The 12,324-nt window shown below is 43.4% G+C and overlaps 1 protein-coding gene across 6 annotated transcripts in view; it reads left to right on the top strand.

Annotated features, from left to right (window-relative positions):
- Positions 1 to 12,324, top strand: part of LOC126337046 (regulating synaptic membrane exocytosis protein 2) — a 1,181,006-nt gene that overhangs the window by 403,472 nt on the left and 765,210 nt on the right. The window lies entirely within an intron of this gene.

The following is a 12,324-nucleotide window of genomic DNA, read 5'->3' as shown; positions in this document are numbered from 1 at the left end:
AGAATAAATGTACACACATACATAAAAACACATATTAGTACGTTGTCCTGGTCGACTATATTGTACCAACACATGAATGAGGTGATGAGTTTTATTTGTGGAGTGGGCACCTTGAGGAACGAGGTGAGGAGTGGGAGGGGGGTTGGAGAGAAGGGTGGCTAATGGCTTTGTGGTAGAGGCATTGCAGCACTATGTCTTAATTCCTGTTAGGGAATGGGTGCCTCATGGGCTAGCAGTGTCCTGGTAACAACCGTGGAATAGAGCTCCATGAGAAGAAATGAACTCGCTGTGTGAAACAGAGCATACAAACATGTAGTGGCATGCATGGTAACAAACTCAGCATGCAGCTGGTGCAGATGGCTGACAATTAAGCACACAGCAACAACATTTGGCTCCCCTACTGTTGCCCACCCCCCCATGAACCATGGACCTTGCCGTTGGTGGGGAGGCTTGCGTGCCTCAGCGATACAGATTGCCGTACCGTAGGTGCAACCACAACGGAGGGGTATCTGTTGAGAGGCCAGACAAACGTGTGGTTCCTGAAGAGGGGCAGCAGCCTTTTCAGTAGTTGCAGGGGCAACAGTCTGGATGATTGACTGATCTGGCCTTGCGACATTAACCAAAACGGCGTTGCTGTGCTGGTACGGCGAACGGCTGAAAGCAAGGGGAAACTACAGCCGTAATTTTTCCCGAGGACATGCAGCTTTACTGTATGATTAAATGATGATGGCATCCTCTTGGGTAAAATATTCCGGAGGTAAAACAGTCCCCCATTCGGATCTCCGGACGGGGACTACTCAGGAGGATGTCGTTATCAGGAGAAAGAAAACTGGCGTTCTACGGATCGGAGCGTGGAATGTCAGATCCCTTAATCGGGCAGGTAGGTTAGAAAATTTAAAAAGGGAAATGGATAGGTTAAAGTTAGATATAGTGGGAATTAGTGAAGTTCGGTGGCAGGAGGAACAAGACTTCTGGTCAGGTGATTACAGGGTTATAAACACAAAATCAAATAAGGGTAATGCAGGAGTAGGTTTAATAATGAATAGGAAAATAGGAATGCGGGTAAGCTACTACAAACAGCATAGTGAACGCATTATTGTGGCCAAGATAGATACGAAGCCCACACCTACTACAGTAGTACAAGTTTATATGCCAACTAGCTCTGCAGATGATGAAGAAATTGAAGAAATGTACGATGAAATAAAAGAAGTTATTCAGATAGTGAAGGGAGACGAAAATTTAATAGTAATGGGTGACTGGAATTCGAGTGTAGGAAAAGGGAGGGAAGGAAACATAGTAGGTGAATATGGATTGGGGCTAAGAAATGAAAGAGGAAGCCGCCTAGTAGAATTTTGTACAGAGCACAACTTAGTCATAGGTAACACTTGGTTTAAGAATCATGAAAGAAGGTTGTATACGTGGAAGAACCCTGGAGATACTAAAAGGTATCAGATTGATTATATAATGGTAAGACAGAGATTTAGGAACCAGGTTTTAAGTTGTAAGACATTTCCAGGGGCAGATGTGGACTCTGACCACAATCTGTTGGTTATGACCTGTAGATTAAAACTGAAGAAACTGCAAAAAGGTGGGAATTTAAGGAGATGGGACCTGGATAAACTGAAAGAACCAGAGGTTGTACAGAGTTTCAGGGAGAGCATAAGGGAACAATTGACAGGAATAGGGGAAAGAAATACAGTAGAAGAAGAATGGGTAGCTCTGAGGGATGAAGTAGTGAAGGTAGCAGAGGATAAAGTAGGTAAAAAGACGAGGGCTGCTAGAAATCCTTGGGTAACAGAAGAAATATTGAATTTAATTGATGAAAGGAGAAAATATAAAAATGCAGTAAATGAAGCAGGTAAAAAGGAATACAAACGTCTCAAAAATGAGATCGACAGGAAGTGCAAAATGGCTAAACAGGGATGGCTAGAGGACAAATGTAAGGATGTAGAAGCTTATCTCACTAGGGGTAAGATAGATACTGCCTACAGGAAAATTAAAGAGACCTTTGGAGAGAAGAGAACCACGTGTATGAATATCAAGAGCTCAGATGGCAACCCAGTTCTAAGCAAAGAAGGGAAGGCAGAAAGGTGGAAGGAGTATATAGAAGGTTTATACAAGGGTGATGTACTTGAGGACAATATAATGGAAATGGAAGAGGATGTAGATGAAGACGAAATGGGAGATACGATACTGCGTGAAGAGTTTGACAGAGCACTGAAAGACCTGAGTCGAAACAAGGCCCCCGGAGTAGACAACATTCCATTAGAACTACTGACGGCCTTGGGAGAGCCAGTCATGACAAAACTCTACCAGCTGGTGAGCAAGATGTATGAGACAGGCGAAATACCCTCAGACTTCAAGAAGAATATAATAATTCCAATCCCAAAGAAAGCAGGTGCTGACAGATGTGAAAATTACCGAACTATCAGTTTAATAAGTCACAGCTGCAAAATACTAACGCGAATTCTTTACAGACGAATGGAAAAACTGGTAGATGCGGACCTCGGGGAGGATCAGTTTGGATTCCGTCTAAATGTTGGAACACGTGAGGCAATACTGACCTTACGACTTATCTTAGAAGAAAGATTAAGAAAAGGCAAACCTACGTTTCTAGCATTTGTAGACTTAGAGAAAGCTTTTGACAATGTTGACTGGAATACTCTTTTTCAGATTCTAAAGGTGGCAGGGGTAAAATACAGGGAGCGAAAGGCTATTTACAATTTGTACAGAAACCAGATGGCAGTCATAAGAGTCGAGGGGCATGAAAGGGAAGCAGTGGTTGGGAAAGGAGTGAGACAGGGTTGTAGCCTCTCCCCGATGTTATTCAATCTGTATATTGAGCAAGCAGTAAAGGGAACAAAAGAAAAATTTGGAGTAGGTATTAAAATTCATGGAGACGAAGTAAAAACTTTGAGGTTCGCCGATGACATTGTAATTCTGTCAGAGACAGCAAAGGACTTGGAAGAGCAGTTGAACGGAATGGACAGTGTCTTGAAAGGAGGATATAAGATGAACATCAACAAAAGCAAAACGAGGATAATGGAATGTAGTCCAATTAAATCGGGTGATGCTGGGGGAATTAGATTAGGAAATGAGACACTTAAAGTAGTAAAGGAGTTTTGCTATTTGGGAAGTAAAATAACTGATGATGGTCGAAGTAGAGAGGATATAAAATGTAGACTGGCAATGGCAAGGAAAGCGTTTCTGAAGAAGAGAAATTTGTTAACATCGAATATAGATTTAAGTGTCAGGAAGTCATTTCTGAAAATATTTGTTTGGAGTGTAGCCATGTATGGAAGTGAAACATGGACGATAACTAGTTTGGACAAGAAGAGAATAGAAGCTTTCGAAATGTGGTGCTACAGAAGAATACTGAAGATAAGGTGGATAGAGCATGTAACTAATGAGGAGGTATTGAATAGGATTGGGGAGAACAGAAGTTTGTGGCACAACTTGACTAGAAGAAGGGATCGGTTGGTAGGACATGTTTTGAGGCATCAAGGGATCACAAATTTAGCATTGGAGGGCAGTGTGGAGGGTAAAAATCGTAGAGGGAGACCGAGAGATGAGTACACTAAGCAGATTCAGAAGGATGTAGGTTGCAGTAGGTACTGGGAGATGAAGAAGCTTGCACAGGATAGAGTAGCATGGAGAGCTGCATCAAACCAGTCTCAGGACTGAAGACCACAACAACAACAACAACAACAACTGTTGCCCACACATAAACACTTCCATTGGTGGATCTGCCTGTGCCATATGACATGCACACTCTATCACAGGTGTCTAAACTACTATGCTGTTCTACCCATGACAACTCATTTGCCTCAATTACAATGTTCACTAATGAGGATACTAAATACCACCACCTCTGAAAAGGCCACATAGAGCTGAAAATGGCCAGGCTTTGGCAGTGACCTCAGCACAGAACTGGAGAGGGAGCTGGCGAAACCAACAGGAGACCAACCACTGAAGGAAGTAACATTAGTTCTGCCAGAAGGATGGAAATACATGGAGACTGTGACAATGGTAGGTCCATCAGCAGCTTTCTAAAAGGCCAAAATGGTGATGCCCCACCAGGGCACAGGTGCATCTGATTTCTACGATGGGTCAGCTGTTCCCCTCCGATGTCTATCATATTCAGCTGCCGATCTTTTTGGTCCACTATGACAACTGGTAGCCTACCATGCCACTGCCGAAAGGACCAGGCCCAAATGGCTGCAACCCCACAAGGAAAATGCAGCAGGCCACTGTGGTCCATGGCATGTGATTCAGAGTGTAACAGAACCAGGAGGCCCACAGCTGGTGCCCATCCAAACGTTCCACTGGATGCACCCATTGACCAGTATCACCTAGAAAGTAGCCAGAAAATTTGACAATCCATCATCTGGGTCTTGAATGTACACATGAAGTGCTCCACCTCCAAGTTAGAAGCTGGGTGAAATAGGGCAGTATTCAGATGGTGGGTGCCCTTGCAGACAGAAGTCTTCAGACTTCCATGACACAAATTGTCTACCAATTTTGGATGTGAATGTTGTAGGCGATTCCTCAGTGGCAAAAATAACTGAGAATGCTTGAACAGTGGCAGTCGATGACATGGAGGATAGTTTGGCTATGTACAGGAAACTGGACAACACATCAACCATAAACAACAATGTGCTGCCCAAAAATGGACCAGAGAAATTGATGTGCACCCTGTTCCAAAGGAGGTCGGGGACTGGCCGAGGAGAGACATGGTGTGGCGGTATAGCTTGATTCTGGGCATGGGATCTGCAAGCCAGATGTTCAACATCACGATTGATTGCTGGCCAGTAGACATGACATTATGCCAATAGCTTCCTATGTGTTATACCCTATTGTGACACATGCAGCATCTGGAGTGTGTAAGGACACAATACTAGAAAGTGTGAAATTTTGACAGCATTGCTCCTGCGTGAGGGCTCCCACAACAGCATTCAGCAGATCAACTAGGAGGAAAAATGTATGCCAAGCCTGATCTGTACCTGGAGAGTCATGCTCTGTGCAACCGAAATTGACAGAATAATCATTTTCTGGAGAAGCAGCTCAGCAGCTATGGTGGTTGCAACTTTGCATGCCATCAAAGGAAAACCTGACAGGGTTTGCTTCAGTGTGACACCCAACTCAAATCCGAGAGCCTCCTGTCGATGCAGCTCCAGGTCATCAACAATGGCATGCTGAGAAAGTGGACTCACAGTTGGAGTTGGTGTGCAATCCTATCTCGCTGCTTGGAAAGCGGGCCAAATAAGGAAACTCACAGCTTATGATTGGTAACTAGGAGGAACCTTGCCCTGTACAGGAAGAAGTAAAACTATTGAACACTGAAATTATAGCTAGCACTTCCTTTTCCATCTGTGAATAATTGCACTGTGCAGCAGAGAGCATTGTCAGTGTGTAAGTGATGGGCTGTTTGGTGCTGTCTGGGCTCCAATGGGACAGGACGATACCAATGTCATCACATGCCAGGCTTAATGTTTTCAAGACAGGGGGATGAACACAAACCGTGCTTGCGAGACTGAAAAGTCCATTGACAATCTGCATACCATACAAACTTAATGCCCTTTGGTTGAAACCGGTTAAGAGGACGGCAGATGTGCATAACACAAAATATTACCTGAAACAGACTGGAACTCCTTCAGGTTTTTTGGTGCTGGCAGGTTAACAAAGGCTTTGATGCAGTGGTCCAAAGGGACAAGACCGCCCTTACTAAACACATGACCCAAAAAATGCACCTTTGAGGAGAAAAAAACAGCACTTTTCCAGCTTGCAGTAAAGGCCATCCTCCAGGAAGCCTTGGAAAACATACTGAAGGTTTCATAAATGTTCCTACATTGGTATATTCCTGGCACAGATAAGATCCCCAAATGAAAATGATTAAACTGATGAAGTTCAAAAGTGGTGTTGAGGACCAGGAAAGTCCAAGAAATCGCATCAAATGGCAGCTGCCATCCCCCACCCACCCACTCACTCACTCACAGATTCGCCAACAATTTCACCTGCACAAAAAGGGATATGAGTCTCTGACACATTGTGCATTGTCTTTCAATTTAAAATTGCTTCAAAGTTGCACACACCATTGGGATTCTGACTCACCACTGAAAGGTTGGCTTCCTGATTCAAAAAAATAGGAGAAATGACTCCCTGATCCTGCCAGCATTGCAGCTCTGCCTTTACCTTGTCACACATGGCATGGTAGAGGGAATGGAGCGAGGCCAATAAAATGTAGGTACCTCTGACAACTTAAGAGAAACACATGCCTTCAAATTTTCTGCCAGCCCAAGATATTCTCAGACAGCAGGCCGTATGACTGCAGTAAGGAGTCCAAATTGTAAAGAAGAATGCAATGAGACACTAAACACACTTTGTCATTGACTTGGAAGCCAAAAACAGAAAAAGCTTTGAGCCCAAAGACATTTTGCACCAGCAGTGAATTTATTACTAACAATGTAAATTGTCATTCCACAGTCTTGTAACATTCGAGGACAGAGAATCTTTCTCCATAAGGGAATGTACTATTTAGTATAAGACACAGTCCTATGGGGCAGCCAGTGAAACTCTGGGCACCCAAAGAGACTGTACATATCTAAAATAATGAGGCTTACTGATACTCCAGTGTTTACTTGAAATTCGACTTGTTGCCCATTCACTATCAACGTCAGCAAAATATTTCAGGGCAACATGTGTGGGGCAGCAGAGACAGCCCAAGAATCCAGGGAAAACACCAGATTGCCCAACAACTAACTCATGGCAAATATGCAGCACATAATAATCGGGGCCGGACCACTGGCTCACCCAGTGAGTGGAAGGAGAACAATGCTGAGGATACAAAAACTACAGTGGGCAGTAATTATATGATGTGATCAATGTGAATGTGCTGAGCTTGGCGTGGGTGAAGACAGGCTGCATCGCAAATGCCATTGCAATATAATTGTGAATGGCGGCAACTCACGGAGACTCTTGGGGAAGCGAGGCTGCCTGGAGTACCTTGTGGGGCCTGAGGGTGTTTACCATGCACACCTAATTCATCCACCTGCCATCCACTGCTGCTGCTGTAAGGAGTAATAGGAAGTGTACTGGAAAGCGGGGGGGGGGGGGGGGGGGGGGGTGTTAAGAGTTAATACAGACAAGAGGTTAGAGAAAGAGATGGATACATAGAGGAGATGAGGGAGGAGGAGATGGACAGAGAAAGGGATGGGAGGGGGGGGGGGGGAGTTGGATAGGGTAGAGAGAAGGGGGGGAAGGAGGAAATATAAGCAACATATGCCTGTATGGGTGAAGTTATGGTTAAAAAGCTGTTGTAATAAATTTCATTGAGTAGTGATGTTGTGGGTTACCTAGTTGCATGATCATTGTAAAATTACAATAATAAAGAAGATTCATTTATTTGTCATATTTGTGGAATCAATAATTCTCCTTTACTCTGTGAAAATTTTCTATTAAAATTGTTCAGAGATCTTCTTGGATCTTTGGATGTGCTTGTTTTGATAAGTTCCCTTTAATGAAAATTGTATTGCCTCTAAAACAATTTAAATCTTCAATAAACCAATCTAAATTTTCATATATATTGTAATATCATTTGCAAGTAAATAATATAATTGCAACATCATTTATTAATGACAAGTACATTTGCAATTACATGCCTGCTTAATTGTGTCTTAGTCTACCTTTGGAGTGCAATAGAGCAGCAATTTTATGTTGTATGGATCCAACAAGTCCTTAGTAGGTTCCCTGAGGTTTGTGGCACAAGATGTGTGTGCAGCTCATGCAATGTAAGTAAATCACTGGCCTGTGGATTGTCGAAATGGAGCAAGCACCAGTTAGCATCCCAGGTGTGTTCTGCCAGGTTTAGATCGTTTGATTTTGGTGGGCTAGAGATAAACATGAGTTCACTATCATGGTACTCAAACTGCTGTGTCACTATTCTGGCCTTGTGAGATGGACAGTTATCCTGCTGGAAGATGCCATTGCCAACAGGAAGACATCAAGCAAAGGATACAAGATAGTAATATTCACACAATCCACATGTATGAAGGGGCCTTCAGTTACCACCACAGGATCCGTATAAGATCTTGTGAATGTCTCCCACAGCATAACACTGTTCCCACTAGTCAGCATTTGTTGTAAGATGCATGTTTCATACAGCCATTTGGTTGGATGCTGGCATATCCAGACACTGTCATTGATCTGTTGTAACCAGAAGCATGATTCCCATGATCAGGTGAGACATTTCCACAGTCCAAAGTTGATGGTCTAATGCCCACTGCACCCGTAACTGATGATGTCATTGGGCCAACAAGGGAATATGGTGTATCAGCTGCTGTGGAGCGGCCTGTTCAATAATGTGTGCTGAACACTGTGCTCTGAGAGACTTGTGCCTGCATCAGCATTGTATTCTGTCATTAGATCTGCCACAGATCACCACCTATGATGCTGTACAGAGAAAACAAGCAAGCAAGCAAGACCCTAATTTCCCTATTCTGTGGTGAGGCACGGACCTGCGACACCTTATGGCCTACTCTAGGTTTATTGTCTTTCTACCACTTTACATCAATAACAGTAGCATGTGATTAGCTGTAACCCCATTTTTATCACATATCTCCATTGCCACCAAGTGCCATTCAGTCTTCCAGTGGCCAGTGGGTATATTGTTTTGTCTCTTTAGTGTATACCAGCAAACCTTTCGTTCTTTAAACAAATGAACTCCATGTATAATACAGCTTCAAACATTAAAAAACTTTGCAAATCAGATAATAGTTTAAATATTTCTTATTAAAACATATAAGTAAGAAAAAGTTTAGAAAAAATCAAAATTATGCTTAAAGTTTGTTGTAAGTTGCTGAAGGGCTTTCATCATGAAACACTGAATGAATATAGTCTGGGTGATTTGGAATCTATTTTAAGCAAAATCAAGTTTTATACAGATCTAATTCTACATGAATTCGTACCTCCTGAACTATGTGTCATACAATGATGTAATGTTGCAGATGTGCTCAGTAGTATATGTGAATACTGTCTGCAAACAGTATTGCAAGTAGTCGATAGTTTAGAAATAATACATTAAAATGTCATGCCTGCTGCTGAAGTTGTACTGCATGAACAGCAAAAAAGCAGTAAGCTATAAAGCTTTTTTGTCTCAATTTTGTGAGGAGTGTCAGGAAGAAAAAGTTTTATAAAGATTTCAAATTATATGTAAATTTGTTGAAAGTCACTAAGCACCCTCATTGTCACATACTGGATGAATGTAGTCCAGGTACTCGTGTGCTGTCAGGTATGGTGCCGCAAGAGAAACACACAGTTTGTAACTATAATGCTTGTGTTATGGTGTTGAATCTTTTGTGTAAGATTGTATCTCTTAATGAGAGATTATGGCAGCATTTTAATTTATAAATAATGATCACACACATTATTGAAAAGCAAATTTTTGTTGCACCTTGAATCTGTTAGTTATTCAACCTGCAACTATTACTGGGTTCCATGATAGTTGCTTAGTAATATAGACTGCAACCCCCTCTGTGACTGATTGTTCATAATGACCTTGATGTCAACATGATGTTAAACCCTAATTTTCCTCCTTACTTCTGTTGCCAAGGTTACTAAAAAGGGCCTTATCTGTGGCACTCAACTTGGACATAGACCACTTCAAATCCTGGTGCTATATGAAAGTTTTACTGCCAATGTTTGGCCAGCAATGGGTGAACAGCTGGTGGTGTAAAGTTCCTGATCACCAGTCTTTGCACCAATGTCTTGTATTAAATTCCAGACTTCTCTGCAGTGTCTCATGAAGTGAAGGCATGAGACACTGTTTTGGTGATCTGTCCTTCGGATACAACATAACTGTCACTGCTCACCATATAGAGGAAATGTTGATTTGCAGACAAACACAACAGCAAGACTGCTATAGATTTAAGCTTTCAGCCAAAAGGCCTTCTTCTGAAGTAGAAAACTCACACTCATTCACTCAAGCACAACTCACACATACATGAATACTGTCGCATGCCACTGCAGCCAGACTGCGAGCAACTGTGCCTGATGGGAGAAGCAATCCACATGTGCTGGGAGTGAAGAGAAGACATTGGCAAGGATGGGAATGGATAGCAGTTGTAATGGGAGTGTGTAGTGATGTTTGTGGGAGAATTTATGTACATGGTGGGGACAGGGTAGCATTGCTAGGGGCAGCCGAGATATTTGATGGGGGGGGAATGGGAACAGTAAAGAGGAGAAGTAATGGAAGAAAAGGGGAGAAGTAATGGAGGTGAAAAAGACTGTGAGTGAGTTTGTGGAATAGAAGGCTATGTAGTGGTCAAGTGGGAGGAGGGAAGGTGGTAGATGGGAGAAGGACAGGGACTAGCTAATGTTGACGCCACGTGGGCTATGGGAAAGTAGGATAAATTGCATAATCCAGAAAACGTTATCTTGGTAGGAAGGACCCAGATGGCACAGATTTTGGAACAGTCATTGACTGAAGCACACTGTGTTGGGCCGTATGTTCAGCAACTGGATAGGCCAGCTTTCTCTAGGCCACAGTTTATTGGTGACCATTCATGTGGACAGACACTTGGTGGTTGTCACGCTGACGTAGAAAGCAGCACAGTGGTTGCAGCTTAGTTATTGGATCACATAATTGCTTTCACAGGTACCCCTGCTTTTGATGAGACAGGTGATGCTTGAGACAGAGTAATTGGTCTAGAGGGGGGGGGGGGGGGGTGAGGAGACAGGATGTATGGGATAGCAGGTCTAGCCATGAGGCAAAAGGTTGGCAGCAGGTGTGGAGTAGGGATGGCCAAGGATAATGTATATGTTTGGTGAGTGGTGGAACACCACTGTGAGAGGGGTCAGAAGGATAGTGGGTACTCCTCATTTACCACTCCTCATTTCAGGGCACAGAGAGAGGTAGTCAAAACCTTTGCAGAGAATATGATTCAATTGCTCCAGTCCTGAGTAGTACTGAGTAACAAGAGGAGTGCTCCTTTATGGCCGGACAGTGGGAACATGGGAGGTGACCTCGGAGAAAAAGCATGGGAGACATGTTTCTGTACAAGATTGGGAGTGTAATCTCCACTTGTGAAGGCGGAGAGGGACTGCTTGTCACTACAGATGTGATGGCCATGGGTGGCTAGTCTGAATAGAAAGGACTTCTTGGCATAGAATAGATGGCAGCTGTCATAGCGAAGATATTAGTGACAGGTGAAAGAGGAAGGTGGCTTACTGGGTTGTGGAGAACCACCTGAAGCAAATGGAGGAAAAGATGTTGAGGTTCTGGAGGAATGTGCATGGGTGCCCTCACATTCAGTCCATATGATAAAGTTGTGATTGATGAATCTGAACTAGGTGAGGGGTTTGGGATTCTGTGTTGTTAGGAAGTTCCTGATGTTGACATAGGATGGTGCCATGTAGGTGCCTGTTGCTGTACCATGGATTTGTTTGTGGATGATCCTTCAAAGGTTAAGAAATTGTAGGCGAGGATGCAGTTGTTCATGGTGAAAAAGGAGGAGGCTGTAGTTTTAGACTCAGTCAGGTGTTGGAAAGGGAAGTGTTCAATAGCAGCAAGGCTGTTGGCATTTGAGATGCTGGTATAGAGGGAAGTGGTTCCAAGAGTGGTGAGCAGGGCACCAAGTGGTAAAGGAACAGGAACTGTTGAGAGTTGATAGAGGAAATGGTTGGTGTCTTTTTTGCAGGAGGGTATATAATGGGTAATAGTCTGTAGGTGTTGGTCCACCAGAGATCCTCTCAGTAGCAGCACACTAACTGGCCACAATGGGGCATCTTGGATCATTATGTTTATGGATTTTAGGAAGCATGTAGAAGGTAGGAGTGTACGGAGTGGTAGGAGTGAGCAGAGATGTAGAATCAGGAGGGAGGTTCTGGGATGGGCCTAAGGATTTGAGGATAGAGTAGAGAAACTGTTAGCTTTCTGGAATGTGGTCACAGGGTCTCTGTGGATGGGTTTGTAGGTGGACAAATCTGACAGCTGGTATAGCCCCTACACCAGGTAATCCCTGCTGTTTGAAACCTCTATGATGGAGCATTTATCAGCATATGGGATTATAAGGTTAGGGCCATCTTGTAGGTGGTGGATATGGTTCTGTCTACAGGTTCAAGGTCAGGGGATGATGATGAGGCAAGGTTTGAGATTGAGAAGTTCTGAAATGTTAGCACATGGTGATTTGGGGACAGTGGGGGTAGGTCATGGTTGGATGGTGGAGTGAACTGAGTCTTATCAAAATTATCTTCCCAACATTATACAGAAACAGAACTCCTGTGCCTTGTCTCTCCAGTCACGTGCCATCTCCCATATTCCCACTGTCT

Source organism: Schistocerca gregaria, chromosome 2 (genome assembly GCF_023897955.1).
Source record: "Schistocerca gregaria isolate iqSchGreg1 chromosome 2, iqSchGreg1.2, whole genome shotgun sequence".
NCBI classification, from domain to species: Eukaryota; Metazoa; Arthropoda; class Insecta; order Orthoptera; family Acrididae; genus Schistocerca; species Schistocerca gregaria.
Note: the sequence above shows the minus strand (reverse complement) of the source record. Positions and strands in the feature narration are given on the sequence as shown.